The sequence below is a fragment of the Marmota flaviventris genome, chromosome 6 (genome assembly GCF_047511675.1).
Source record: "Marmota flaviventris isolate mMarFla1 chromosome 6, mMarFla1.hap1, whole genome shotgun sequence".
NCBI classification, from domain to species: domain Eukaryota; kingdom Metazoa; phylum Chordata; class Mammalia; order Rodentia; family Sciuridae; genus Marmota; species Marmota flaviventris.
Genome location: NC_092503.1, coordinates 100,551,697 through 100,564,641, shown reverse-complemented (window position 1 = coordinate 100,564,641; position 12,945 = coordinate 100,551,697). Strand labels below are relative to the sequence as shown.

The window sequence follows — 12,945 nt, the reverse complement described above, 5'->3', positions numbered from 1 at the left end:
GCATTTTAATTAAGAAAATAAGACATCCCCTAAGACCAAAGGTGACCACAGGACATTTAACACAAACTTGTGGCTGGAAGAGCTGCTTGAGACTGTATATAAGGATTATGTCAAGGAGGAGAGATTGGGAGGATATGACAAGTTTCTTGTTGGTACCCTATTGCGCTTTGAACTTTTAATAACCAGATCATATGAAAAATCTTAAAAAGAGATGCTTATCCATACGTAAAACATCTTAATTCGAAGCATATAAATATATATTCATCCCCAATCTTCTGATGAAGAGCCAAAGCCTTTTGTGTGAATACAGATAAACAGATCTTTTTAAAGTTCACTCATAAAACTATAAATTCTCATTTTGGTTTCCATGCATTGTATTGAAAATTTTAAGAAACTTTAAAAGCAATATGAATAAATATTCTTACCAATGTATATGATTTCTTTTGTCTTCTCCAGTTGTCTCATCCACACACATTTTTTAATAAATTTGGATTTATCAGGTCTTTTGAAAACATTCAATATAATGTTTCAGAGAAAGACCACTTTATACAGATATTTCATTGGTTTACATAATATTTAATTAGGTTATATAATTTGGTAAAAAGTACTATCGGCATAAACAGCAGGGAGCACACCTCACAGAATGGAAGCAAACACGCATCTGAACTTGCAAGAGCAGAAGCACATGGGTGCACTGGAAAATAGACCACTTACAGTGAGCTTTCTGAGTCTCCTGAGCATCCATCTGTATATCTTACAGGGAACGGAGCATACAGAATTATCCAGTGAATTGGTAAATGGATGTTAAGCAACTGAGGTTCCAGTTTTCAAGATAAGTGTACAGTTTGAGGTAGCCACCATCATAAAAGCCACCATTGATGGAGTACCTACAATGCCAGGCAGGGGTCTTTACAGACATGAGCTCATTTAGCTTCAAGTATATTATTTCCCTTTTACAGTTGAGGAAACTGGGATTTACAGAAATTAAATAACTTACTCTAGGTGAAATAGGCAATAAATGGATAACCAGTACTTCTCAAGTGCTCATATGCAAAAAGTCACCTGTGAGATATTACAGCAGTCCCCCCTTATCCTCAGGAAATATGTTCCAAGACCACCATGGGGTGCCTGAACCAGCAGACTGTACTGAATCCTATATATGCCATGATTTTTTTTTTCCTACATGCCCTACAATGTTGACACATAGTACCAGAGATAATCTGTCCTTCCATATTTTATGCCCTGGTGCCTTCTTAGTATTTTTATAATAATAAAATAAAAGAGTACTTGAATATAAGCACAGCGATACTGCAACAGTCAATCTGATAACCACCAATTCCTAAATGACAAATGGGCAGGTTGCACATACAGAGTGGACACACTGGAAAAAGAAATGATTCATGACCGGGGCAGATGGAGTGAGATGGTATGAGATTTCACCATGCTACTCAGAACAGCATGCAATTTAAAACTTAGGAATTGTTTACTTCCGGAACTTTCTGTTTAATATTTTCAGACCACTGTTGAACCCAGGTAACTGAAACCACAGAAAGTGAAATACGGATAAGGAAGGGCTATAGTATTTAAATGCATATTTTGAGATAGTGCTCAGGAAGGGACTAGAGGGTCTACATTTCCAACATGCTCCCAGATGTTTTGTTGCTGCTGATCTGCAGACCATGCCTCGAGATCTCTGAGATTCTGACTGGACTGTGTGGAAATGGAGCTATTTTCAAAAGCTCTCCAGTGATCTTTTGTTAACAGAGTGGAGGTGATGGAGCTTGGGCCTTAGTGAGGTCAAGAAAGTCAGAGAAGTGAATTGATATAGACTTGTGTGAAGAGTTTTTTAAAAAATCAAATCAAACTGTTCCCTATCTGCCCTCGTATGATAATGGTGTGTCACAAGCTACTTCCTGGTGAATCCATGCCACCATAATCTAGCTCATCTTAGTTCATCCTTATGGACACTGCATTGCACTTCATAGCAGAGTGAAACCATAATTCATCTATTTTCTGGATTAATATCAAGTTAACTCTAATTTTTTTCAGTTTAACAGATAATGCTTTATGTGCCTATTCATGAGTGTGTGTACAAGTCATTCCATAGAACAGAGATCTAGGTGGGAATTGTGAGTTTTTTAAAAAGTTCTTCTTAAATTGCCCCCCAATAGGTTCACCAAATTATACTCCACCATTAAAAGATGCCTCTTTTCCCTGCTACCTTCAAACAACTGGGTTTTATCAATTTTTTCAATATTAATCTCCCCAGTGTTTTCCAAATTGTCCTCATGATGTTTTAATTTGTGTGGCATAATAAATGGGTGAAGATGACTATCTTTTTTTATGGAAATCTAAATCATCATATTTATTTATTTGCTTTTTTAAAAAAGTTATTCATTCTAATTTGTTATACATGACAGCAGAATGCATTTCAATTCATAGTACACATATAGACACATTTAAAAATATGTAATGCTTCATGAATTTGCGTGTCATCCTTGCGCCAAGGGCCATGCTAATCTACTCTGTATCATTCCAATTTTAGTATATGTGCTGCTGAAGTGAGCACGAGGTGACTATCTTTTGATGTATCAGACTTCAGTATTTCTTCTTTTACAATTGCCTATCTATGTCCTTTTGCTCCATTAGTTATTTGTTTGCTTATTTTTTTAAGATTAATCCATTGCCTATTATATATGCTGCAGATAATTTCCCTCCCAGCCTACTTTTCATTTTTAAATTTGTTTACAAAAGTGTTTCATTTTTATGTATTCAAGTCTGTCAATTGTTTTCATGACATGTGAGTTTTACTTCTTGTTTAGGAAAGACTTCCTCATCCCAAGATCATAAAATGGATTATTGCTGGTTTTTCTATCTACTGCTTGAATAGATCTGACATTCATTAATCCATCTGATAATTAACTAATATGTAAAATATGCATTTTACTTATGACTTGAAGTAGAGCTTTTACCTTGTTTCTTTTGCTTCTATGCACCATTTTCAGCATCACTCACCCAACAGGCCATCATTACTTCTGGATTTAAAATGCTTCCTGGAAAAAAAATAGCCCAACAACCAATGACAACTATTTTGTCATTCGATTTATATCAGTTTTCATCTTATTTGCATGGTTTATTCTACATAATTGTAATCAGAAAGCATAATTAACTGTTTTTACTTTTTAAAGTAATAAACACACTCAATATACAAAACTGTTTTGCCCTAGGGGTCTCTTTGTGTGTTTTATAAGAAGCTGTGTGTGTCTCACTAATATGCAAAAATTCTAATGTGACTTCTGCTACTGAGTTACTGAGCTCAATCTGATCCCTTCTTTTGAAGCAGGCCTGGCTTGCTGGCATTTTTACCAACCAATTATAGTCCAGTGTAATGGAGCCCCTGCTCCTCAGCCACATGTGGCTGCTGATATCACTGCACACTCAGCCTTTCCATTTTTGGCCTCTGCTGGAATCACTCTTACAGCCAAGGTGAAGCAGAGAGTGCTAGGGGTTTATAGTTCCTTTTAAAAGGCCGAATAGAACATGATCCATGTAAAGGAGATTTCCTAAGATTTTCAAAAAATACTTTTTTCACTTGGCTCTTGTTTACACAAGTGTGCATGTGGTTTGAGTTTATATGGATTGATTTGCTACTGTTTCTTTATTACTTCAAGTTTGATTTCCTTACTTTGTCATTTTGTTACCTATATGAATTGTTCTTCATTCTGTCAGCTCCTTATTCATTCACCTTAGCAAAGGTGATCTCACTGCTCTGCTTATATACATTCTAATTACCGTGGTCACAACTGCCTCAGACATGGGCAAGACACAAGTATGAATCAAGGCCCACATATCACTTCTCTGTTCAAAAGGCTCAGGAAGGCTGCATGCACACATGTTAAAGCCTCAGCTAGATTGTCCTATCTCTTTCAACACTCCTCTTCAAAAAGTTGCCTTTGTCTTCCCACTAGATCTAGGATGAGACCAACCAGGACCCATTTTTGAGCATTCATTTCCGTGATCCTGGGCAACTTGGAGCATAATTATAGGGGGAGTCTTTTGGACTACATGTGGGCATGTCCCTTTGGCACTCGAATTCCAACCCTGTGAATTGGATATGGCTAGAAGAGGTAAATGTTGGAAACTGAGCCCCTCTTGCAAGGATTTAAAGGTGGTCTTACCCCTAGATGCTCTCTCTCTCTCTCTCTCTCTCTCTCTCTCTCTCTCTCTCTTCTCTCTCTCTCTCTCTCTCTGTTCTCTCTCTCTCTCTCTCTCTCTCTCTCTCTCTATATATATATATATATATATATATATATATATATATATATAAGGATTCTTTAGATAAAAAGGTACAAAATCATTCACTGAGGTTAGCTTACATTCAAATGGCATAATTTTCACTTAGATTTTGAAGATAATCTAAAAATAATCTTTGCAAGGAGCATCTTGGTATGGTATAAGAAGCATGATCATTCATAGCTGGGAAATCCAGGAGATTAAATCCAGCTTGATCAACTGCCATTTAGATGAACTTGGGCAGAAGGTCTAAACCCTTTGAGTTCTAGTATGTTTAATTATAAAATAGGGGTGATCTTTCCTGAAGGGTTCTTTTAAAGAATGACTGGCACTCAGTGGGTCCATGGTGAGTGTTGCCATTAAAAGTCGATAGCACTGCCTCTTTTCATTTTCTGACCCTATATCATTGCTTTTTTCTTGGCCATATAATAGAAGAAAGAAGATGCTTTTGATAGTTGCTATTGACCTCAGCTAGGGGTGTATTTTAGCTGTGCCACAGAAGGCATTGTGCAAACCAACTTACAGGTACAGGCTCTTTGAAAGTGAAAAGTCAAGTTATACCTGTTGGTGATATATTTTCTTCAGAGAAGTTTTTTTTTTTTTAATAAATCTTACAAAACATATGGATGTGCTTTACTTTGAACAGCATGTACAAATTATTATTCCTATCTTGCATACTTTTTTGTACATACTGAACTATTGTCTGATAATTTTTCTGACCAGAATTCATGCCTAGAGTAGCTTTCCCCTATGAAGAAACCAAGAAGATGTATTCTGTGACTACATCTAGTAGAAAAGTAGAGATACTAGCAGCTCACTTCTGAGACCATAAAGCTGGACAGATTTGAGGAAAGTTTACACCCTTTTAGAGCAGCCTAAATTTTCCTGTAGGTTAAACAGAATGAGGTACAAAGAAACTTTCTGTTTTGTATTTGCACATAAAGTTTATAGGAGATACAGAAAGACACAATTTGATTGCAATACTCATGTACAACCCTGGTCCAAATTTACATACTTAATGAGATAATGATTATTTATGACCAAGTCTGTATGGGCCTACAAAGACTAAAATATTTACTCTCTGGTCCTTTAGAGAAGGAGTGTGTTGACCCCTGGTCTAGCAGTTCATGTGGACTGCTTCTAGTCAGCTTCTTCATCACTGTGAACAAAAGACCCGACAAAAACAATTTAATTGATAAAAGGCTATTTTGGCTCACAGGTCAGAAGCTCAGTCTATAGATGGCCAACTCTGGTGCTCTGGGCCTGCGGTGACGCCCACATCATGGCGGAAGGCCATGGTGGAGGAAGGCAGCTCAGGACATGAAATCCAGGATGCTCACCAATGACAAAATATGCACCCCAAAAGCACATCATGAATCAAGGCCCACATATCACCTCTCTGTTCAAAAGGCTCAGGAAGGCTGCATGCACACATGTTAAGGCCTCAGATACTTACTATCTCTTTCAACACTTCTCTTCAAACAGTTGCTTTTGTCTTCCCACTGGATCTAGAGGTACACACACTTCTTCAAGTCACAATCTATGTGCCTAGAATTATCACCCAGTTAATCCACATCAGTGAATTAATCCACTGATTAGGTTAAGGCCCTCATAAGTTGGTCATTTCAGCTGTGAACTATTCTTGCATTGTCCCACACATGAGCTTTTTGGAGACACCACATATACAAACCCTAAAAGTAGTTTTGATAGAAAAAGTTATTTCTACTCAAAGCCTAAAATGTCCCATCATTGACATAGACCCTTGCCCATTTATTATGACATTTAGTCTCAACAAGCCTTCAGAATAAGAGGTATTTCCCCAATTTTCACAGGAAAAAGAATTGGTTCTCAGGATTTAGTCAAGCCTGCAAGGATAGTGAATGATGGAGCCTCCAGATCGAGTCATTCTAAAACCAAAGTCCTTTGGTTTCTTACAAGAATAGTTCTTCCTCCCAGGGGTGCACTGTCAAAAAGGAATCCAAAGTCCGGATTAATGTACAATGAGGTAGAATCCAAGGTAAAGAATAATGATAGCAAGCATTCAAGCAAAGTCATGAAGAACAGAAGAGTCCTGAGCTGACATTAGGAATAAGAATCTTGGTAAAACAGGAGGCAATAATTAGAATAGAGTTCAGAGGATGGAGGCAGGCTAGAGTTGAGAGGAGGAGGAAGACACAGTGGGAGTGGTTCTGGAGTGCTCCAGTGCTAATCATAGTAGCCATTAACATGACCTTGGCATGAGCAGCCAAAGGGTCTACTAGGAATCATTAGCTACTAAGGGCTACTTGACATGTCAAGAATTTAGTTCAAATTACTGCATAAAACGTTTTCTTGACCATTACTACTCACGTTCCAATCTTCTTTCCTGATTTCTCTGTCACTGTAGTTGAGATGGTGCCTGGGTCCCTCATGGCCTTGGTGGTGTCCTGGATCTTGGTGAAGTCATTATGAGATCAAGATCTGAAAGTGAACTTTCGAATCAGACAAACTGTTATTTCTATTAGATTACCTAATAGCTATCAGTGCTTACTGTCCTGATTCATATTAATGTGAGTCAACTGACTGATTAATCTTCCATAAATTTATAGTAGTGGAACAGAAGGCTCATGCCTATTATTCCTATCTTGCATGCTTCTAGATTGCATGTGGATCCTCACATTCACACTAAATATTATTCTTAAACGCTCAATGAATGAGGAGTTTGTAGTCAGATCCAGAGCTTGCATTTTGGTTTTCTTACCAACCCCTATGGCCTGGACAAGTCATAACCTAACTCTGTGAGCTCTTTAATCTGCAAAATGGGGATGATAATAATAGTAACTGTTGCACATGATGATTGTGTGGACTAAATAAGAAGATATCTGAAAGTAATACTCAACACAAAGCCTGGTACATAGTAAATGCCTTAAAAAGATAGCTTTTTAAAATTTCCATATGTATTCCTCTCTTAAGGAAAGAACAGGAGCCCTCTCTCCAATTGTAGTATTACAAACAGCCTTAGAATTAACTCTTAGGATAATCTCTAATAAGGACTGTTTTCAATAGTACTAATTCTTATAAACTTCTGAAAATGGAGCCATAGGCTTTTGAATTTGCCTCAGAATTGTAGAATATTTCCACTGGATCTATAAATAAATATATCCTTGTCTTAGATATAGATAAATTACAACAATTATCTAATTTTTTGAGCATCTAGGGAAAGTCATTTTCTATATATTATCTCTAATCTCCACATAAATTCTGCAAATTTAGTGCTATAACCTTGGTTTTTCACATACGGAGACTAAGCTCAGAAGTTAGAGGCTCTGCATTAATCTCTGGGATATATAAAAAGCTCAAAAATTTAACACCAAAACAATAAATAATCCAATGAGTAAACGGGCAAAGGAACTAAACAGGCACTTCACCAAAGAAGAAATACAAATGGTCAAAAACTATATGAAAAAATGTTCAACATCTCTAGCAGTTAGAGAATGCAAATTAAAACTGCACTGAGATTATATCTCACTCCAGTCACAATGGCCACAATCTAGAATACAAGTAACAATAAACATTGGTGAGGATGTGGGGAAAAAGGTACACTAATATATTGCTTATGGGACTTTCCAGATTGGTTGCAGAATGGAGATTTCTCAGAAAACTTTTAATGGAACCACCATTTTACCCAGTTATCCCACTTCTTGGAATGTACCAAAAGGACTTAAAATCAGCATACTAGAGTGACACAGCCATATCAATGTTTATAGCAGCTCAGTTCACAAAAGCAAAACTATGGGACCAACCTAGGTGCCCTTCAACAGATGAATGGATAAACAAAATGTGATATATATATATGTATATACACACACACACACACACTGGAATATTATTCAGCCATAAAAAATGATTTCATGACTTTTGCAGGTAAATGGATGGATCTGGAGACTATTTGCTGAGCAAAATAAGCCAAACCTCCAAAAATCAAAATTCGAATGTTTTCTCTGGTATGTGGATGCTAATACACAACAAAGTGGGGGCATGATGAAGTTCATTGGATTAGATAAAGGGAAATGAAAGGAAGGAAGGGGAATGGGCATAGGAAAGACAGTGAATGAATCCCACTTAACTTTTCTATGTACATATATGAATACACCACAGTGAATCTCCACATCATGTACAAGAGGACTGGGATCCTAATTAGAATAAGATGTACTCTATGTTTGTATAAATATGTCACAATATACATTACTGTCATATATGACTAAAAAAGAAAAAATAAAGAAATTTTAAAAAAGAAGTCAGAGGCTATGTACTGAAAATGTTAATTTTGGGGGACAGGGATAATTTTTTTTCTTTTACTGTTTTCTACATTTTACATTTTATCTGAATATTTTATAATAAGCATATATTATTTTGTGATCAGAAAAAAATTTCCAACATAAAAATACTAACTTGTTAGGTCATAACCAGTAGGTGGGGGTAGATGGGTTTTGAACATGTCTCTACTATTAAAACTCCAATTTCATTCTTTTATTTTTAATATCTTTATTTTATTTTATGTGGTGCTGAGGATTGAACCCAGGGCCTCACACATGCTACACAAGCGCTCTTCCGCTGAGCCATAACCCAGCCCAATTTCATTCTTTCTATCATGAATTCAACAATTATTTATTGGTTATCTCTGTTGCTACAGGCCAGAAACTATCCTAGGATCAGAGGAAGCAGCAAATAAGATGGCAAAGTCATCTGTTCTCCTGGAGACAATGAAGGAAAGAGGAAAATAAGTAATAAACAAATATAAACCATGTATTAGATGGTGATCAACTCTATGCAGGAAAACAAACAGCAAAGGGGACAAGGAAGCATGGGTGGGTGAGGATTTTAACTAAGGCCATGACTGACAGGGATTGCACTATGCAGTCTAATTTGTTTAACATGGTTGGCAAGCAAATCAGTTATTTGAATTATACAAAATACCCTCCTGGCTGTCATGCAACTAACAGCAAAAACAGCAGTGACAAGATATTATTGTCCACATTCATCTTCAATAAGATTAATTCTTTTGAGACCTGGTGGAATCCAAGCATGCACAGGTGTGATTAATTGATTGATTTTAAGAGCTGGGGATTGAACTCAGGGCATGCTAAGCAAAATAACACTGAGCTCCATCTCCAGCCCTCTAAATATATTTTAAATAAATTAATTACACAGGTACCATTCGGACCTTCTTTTGGTCTCACCTGCATTATAAATAAAATCTAAATGTCAAGACCAAAATTAAGAGTCCACCCAACAGATTGTCACACTATGAATAAAACCTGTGTTCTCAAGGTGTGTTAATAAGGCCCAAATGAAAATATACCAGTCACTGAAAAACTTAGCAAGGCATCATCAACACTCCAGCTTCAAACCTTCTCCAAGACTCTCATGCCACTGACTGAATCCTACTCTATCATACAAGCACTGATGATTACTTTTTAGTCTACACAAAAGAATATATTGTTAGGTCATAACCAGTAGGTGGGGGTAGATGGGTTTTGAACATGTCTCTACTATTAAAGCTCCAATTTCATTCTTTTATTTTTAATATCTTTATTTTATTTTATGTGGGAAAATTTTATGGGAAAATATTAATGAATTTAAAAAGATTAATGTGTGCCTTACTCGTGGAGAGTCATTATGTAAAGTAAATGTCATAGTGGCCCATATCACAAAATCCATTTGGAAAATCCAAATCTGAACATTCAGGTGTGCATTATTTCCAAATCTATATTTGTACACACATATAAAATTTATTTCTGTAAATACATAATACATAAAGTTCCTCCATACACATACATAACATGTTGAGTATGGCTTGTCTTCCTGACTCCAATTCAAAACACTTGAAGTGGTATCCAGACTGTTCTGATTTGTCCATATAAATGTTAATGATTTCATGATTAATGATTGTGACCATCCTCTAGGGATTCAGGTGTCAACGTGATGGCACTGACTTGGTACCAAAAACTAGCAAACCACCAGCACATACATAGAGCTGTGTGTATATGACTGAGAGATGATTGAGTTTCTAAAAGTTTTTGTAAGTGAGTTTTGTCAGTTTTTTTAAATCAAATTAAAACAAACTTGTATTTATATACACAAAGAGAGCTGATCAGCGGCTGTCTCTCCTAATGCAGGCTAGAATCAGCACCCCAGCTTTCCAGGAACAAAGTTTTATAGCACAAAAAGTTGCATTTGATACCAAACATTAAAATTATTAGTTATCATGGTTACCTGAAAGGTTGCACTTACCTTCAAAATGTAAATTTCAACCCTCGAGGGTTCTTAACAAATCAGAAGGGAGAATCCAAGGTGCTTCACTTGTTTAAACAGAATACAAAACTTTAAGAAGTATGACTGGAGTTGTAACTCAGTGGTAGAACACTTGCCTAGTATGTGCAGGACCTGGGTTTGGTCCCCGGCACTGAAAAAACAAAGTATTTATCTTGATAAAGGTAATTTTAGTTTCTTGGTTACAAGAAAAATTCTTCACCAGAAAATATCATTTTCTCCTCCTCATATACAAACCACTGGGGTTGGATAGAGAGATGCTCTATGTACAAACTGTCTAATCCTCCTTTCCACTTCAGAATTTAAGCTATTTGGACCATTTAATTAAAATATCAACATATGCTTCCTTTATCCTAGTCACTTTCCTTTTACTTCCTAGACATCCTAGAGGAAGTCCAATATTCTAATATTTGTGTGCATTCTAGTTCAGTTTTTTTTATTATTTATGTGTTTTGAGATGATCCAGAACTACATGCATTGTAATAAAATTAACAGCTGTGGTGTTTTCCAGCTCTACTCCATCCCACCCTCCTCCTCCCTTCCCTTCTTTCTCACATCCGAACTGAATGAATGTTGAGAGCCACAGCCGAAGGGGCCCCAGCAAACTTCCAGCTGCCAGCAATCCAGCTGCCGGCTGATGATTGGCTCACAGCGGCCCCAGCAACATCTAGCTGATTGGCTCCTTGGCCCCAGCAACATCTATCTGATTGGCTCCTCTGCGGTGATGCTCATTGGACTGTTTCCCTGCCCTTTCAGACCACGGAGCTGCTCATTGGGGGACTTTTTGGCTCTGCCCACGTGACCCAGCCAATCGGCCTCAAGAGCAGGAGGATTGTGGGAGGTGAAAAGAAGCTTGTGGGGGGAGAGACAGGCTTGTGGAAAGCCGGTGGTGGCAGTTGAGGCTCTGAGGGTTTTTCCCGAGAGGCTGGTTTGTTTGGTGTTTGGTTCTAAAAATAAAGTTAGTTTCTTTTGACAAGTGGCTTCTGATTGTGCCCAGCCAGACTGCGGCATCTGGTGGCTCGCACGGGGAGCGACTGAGGGTAAGTGAACTGCTCGCCCCTGAGGGCAGGGCGAGAGGATGGGTAGCCATTTTAAGATTCTTCTTTTGTTATTTTGTTTCACTTTTGTTTTAAGTTGCCTGTCCCTGGAGATGAGTGAGACGGAAGAAAAACCGCTCACATCTGAGGAAAAACTATTTACGTCTGAGGAACAGATAGGGAGAAAGGACGGATGCACATGTCAGGAGGATAGAAAGGCTATAATGACTTTTTGTTGTTCCCTTTTTATCTCATTCTGTCTCGGTTTTGTTTGGCGTCATCTTGTTGGGTTGTATTATAGTAGAAATACGGGATCAGAAATTAGTAAAAAACAAACTGAAAGAGTGTTAAGTAAATTGTTAGAGGAAGGAGGCATCCCAGTAAAATCAATAGCAGTCAGGGCATACGTTGATACAATACAAAAATGTAGCCCATGGCTTTTTAAGGAGGAGTTGTTAAATATATCACAATGGAACCATCATGGTGAAGATTTAAAAAGAATAGAAAAGAAAAGCCCAGGGACTCTGCCAGTTGGCACATTGCCATTGTGGACGTTCGTATCTTGTTTGCTTAGTCCAAAGCCTTCAGTTCAGACAATGGTAGAGGAAGGAGAAGACATAATGATTCAAGTAAAAGAGAAGGTCTCTCAAGTTAGTCAGACAGAGGAAAAGATTCAAGTAAAAAAGAAGGTCTCTCAAGTTAGTCAGACAGAGGAAAAGATTCAAGTAAAAGAGAAGGCCTCTCAAGTTAGTCAGACAGAGAAAGAAAGTGTAAAACAGAAAAAGCCATCAGGGGGAAAGTTACAACAGGAGATTGCTACTAACACCTTTCTATCACCAGAGGGTGTAAGTGTCCAACCAACAGCACCACCTCTACAGGAGACTGCTACTAACACCTTTCTATCACCAGAGGACGTAAGTGTCCAACTAACAAGGCCACCTCCATATGCTGGGAGGTCCCCAACCCCCGCAGTTGATAGTTGGGATCCTGAGACAAGATCTCAAATATTAACATGCCCTGTATTTGAGGCAGGAGGGCAGCGATTTTACCAAGTTTTAAATTTCAAAACAGTGAAGCAGCTAAAAGAGGCTGTAACAACCTATGGTCCTCAAGCACCCTTCACTGTAAGCTTGGTCGAATCCATTAACAACTTGAACATGACGCCAGCAGATTGGGCTAATATGTGTAAAGCTGTGCTAAATGGAGGACAATACCTGTTATGGAAGGTTGCCAATGAGGAATTTTGCAAGGAGACGGCTAGGCGAAATGCAGCAGCTGGTTATCCTCAGAGAAATCTAGATAT

At 37.7% G+C, this 12,945-nt stretch overlaps 1 non-coding gene across 1 annotated transcript; it reads right to left on the bottom strand.

The window, feature by feature from the left end:
* Nucleotides 1-2,461: 2,461 nt before the first annotated feature.
* On the bottom strand, nucleotides 2,462-2,569 carry LOC114095129 (U6 spliceosomal RNA). Its single transcript, XR_003583199.1, has one exon. It is a non-coding gene; the product is annotated as a U6 spliceosomal RNA (small nuclear RNA).
* Nucleotides 2,570-12,945: the final 10,376 nt, after the last annotated feature.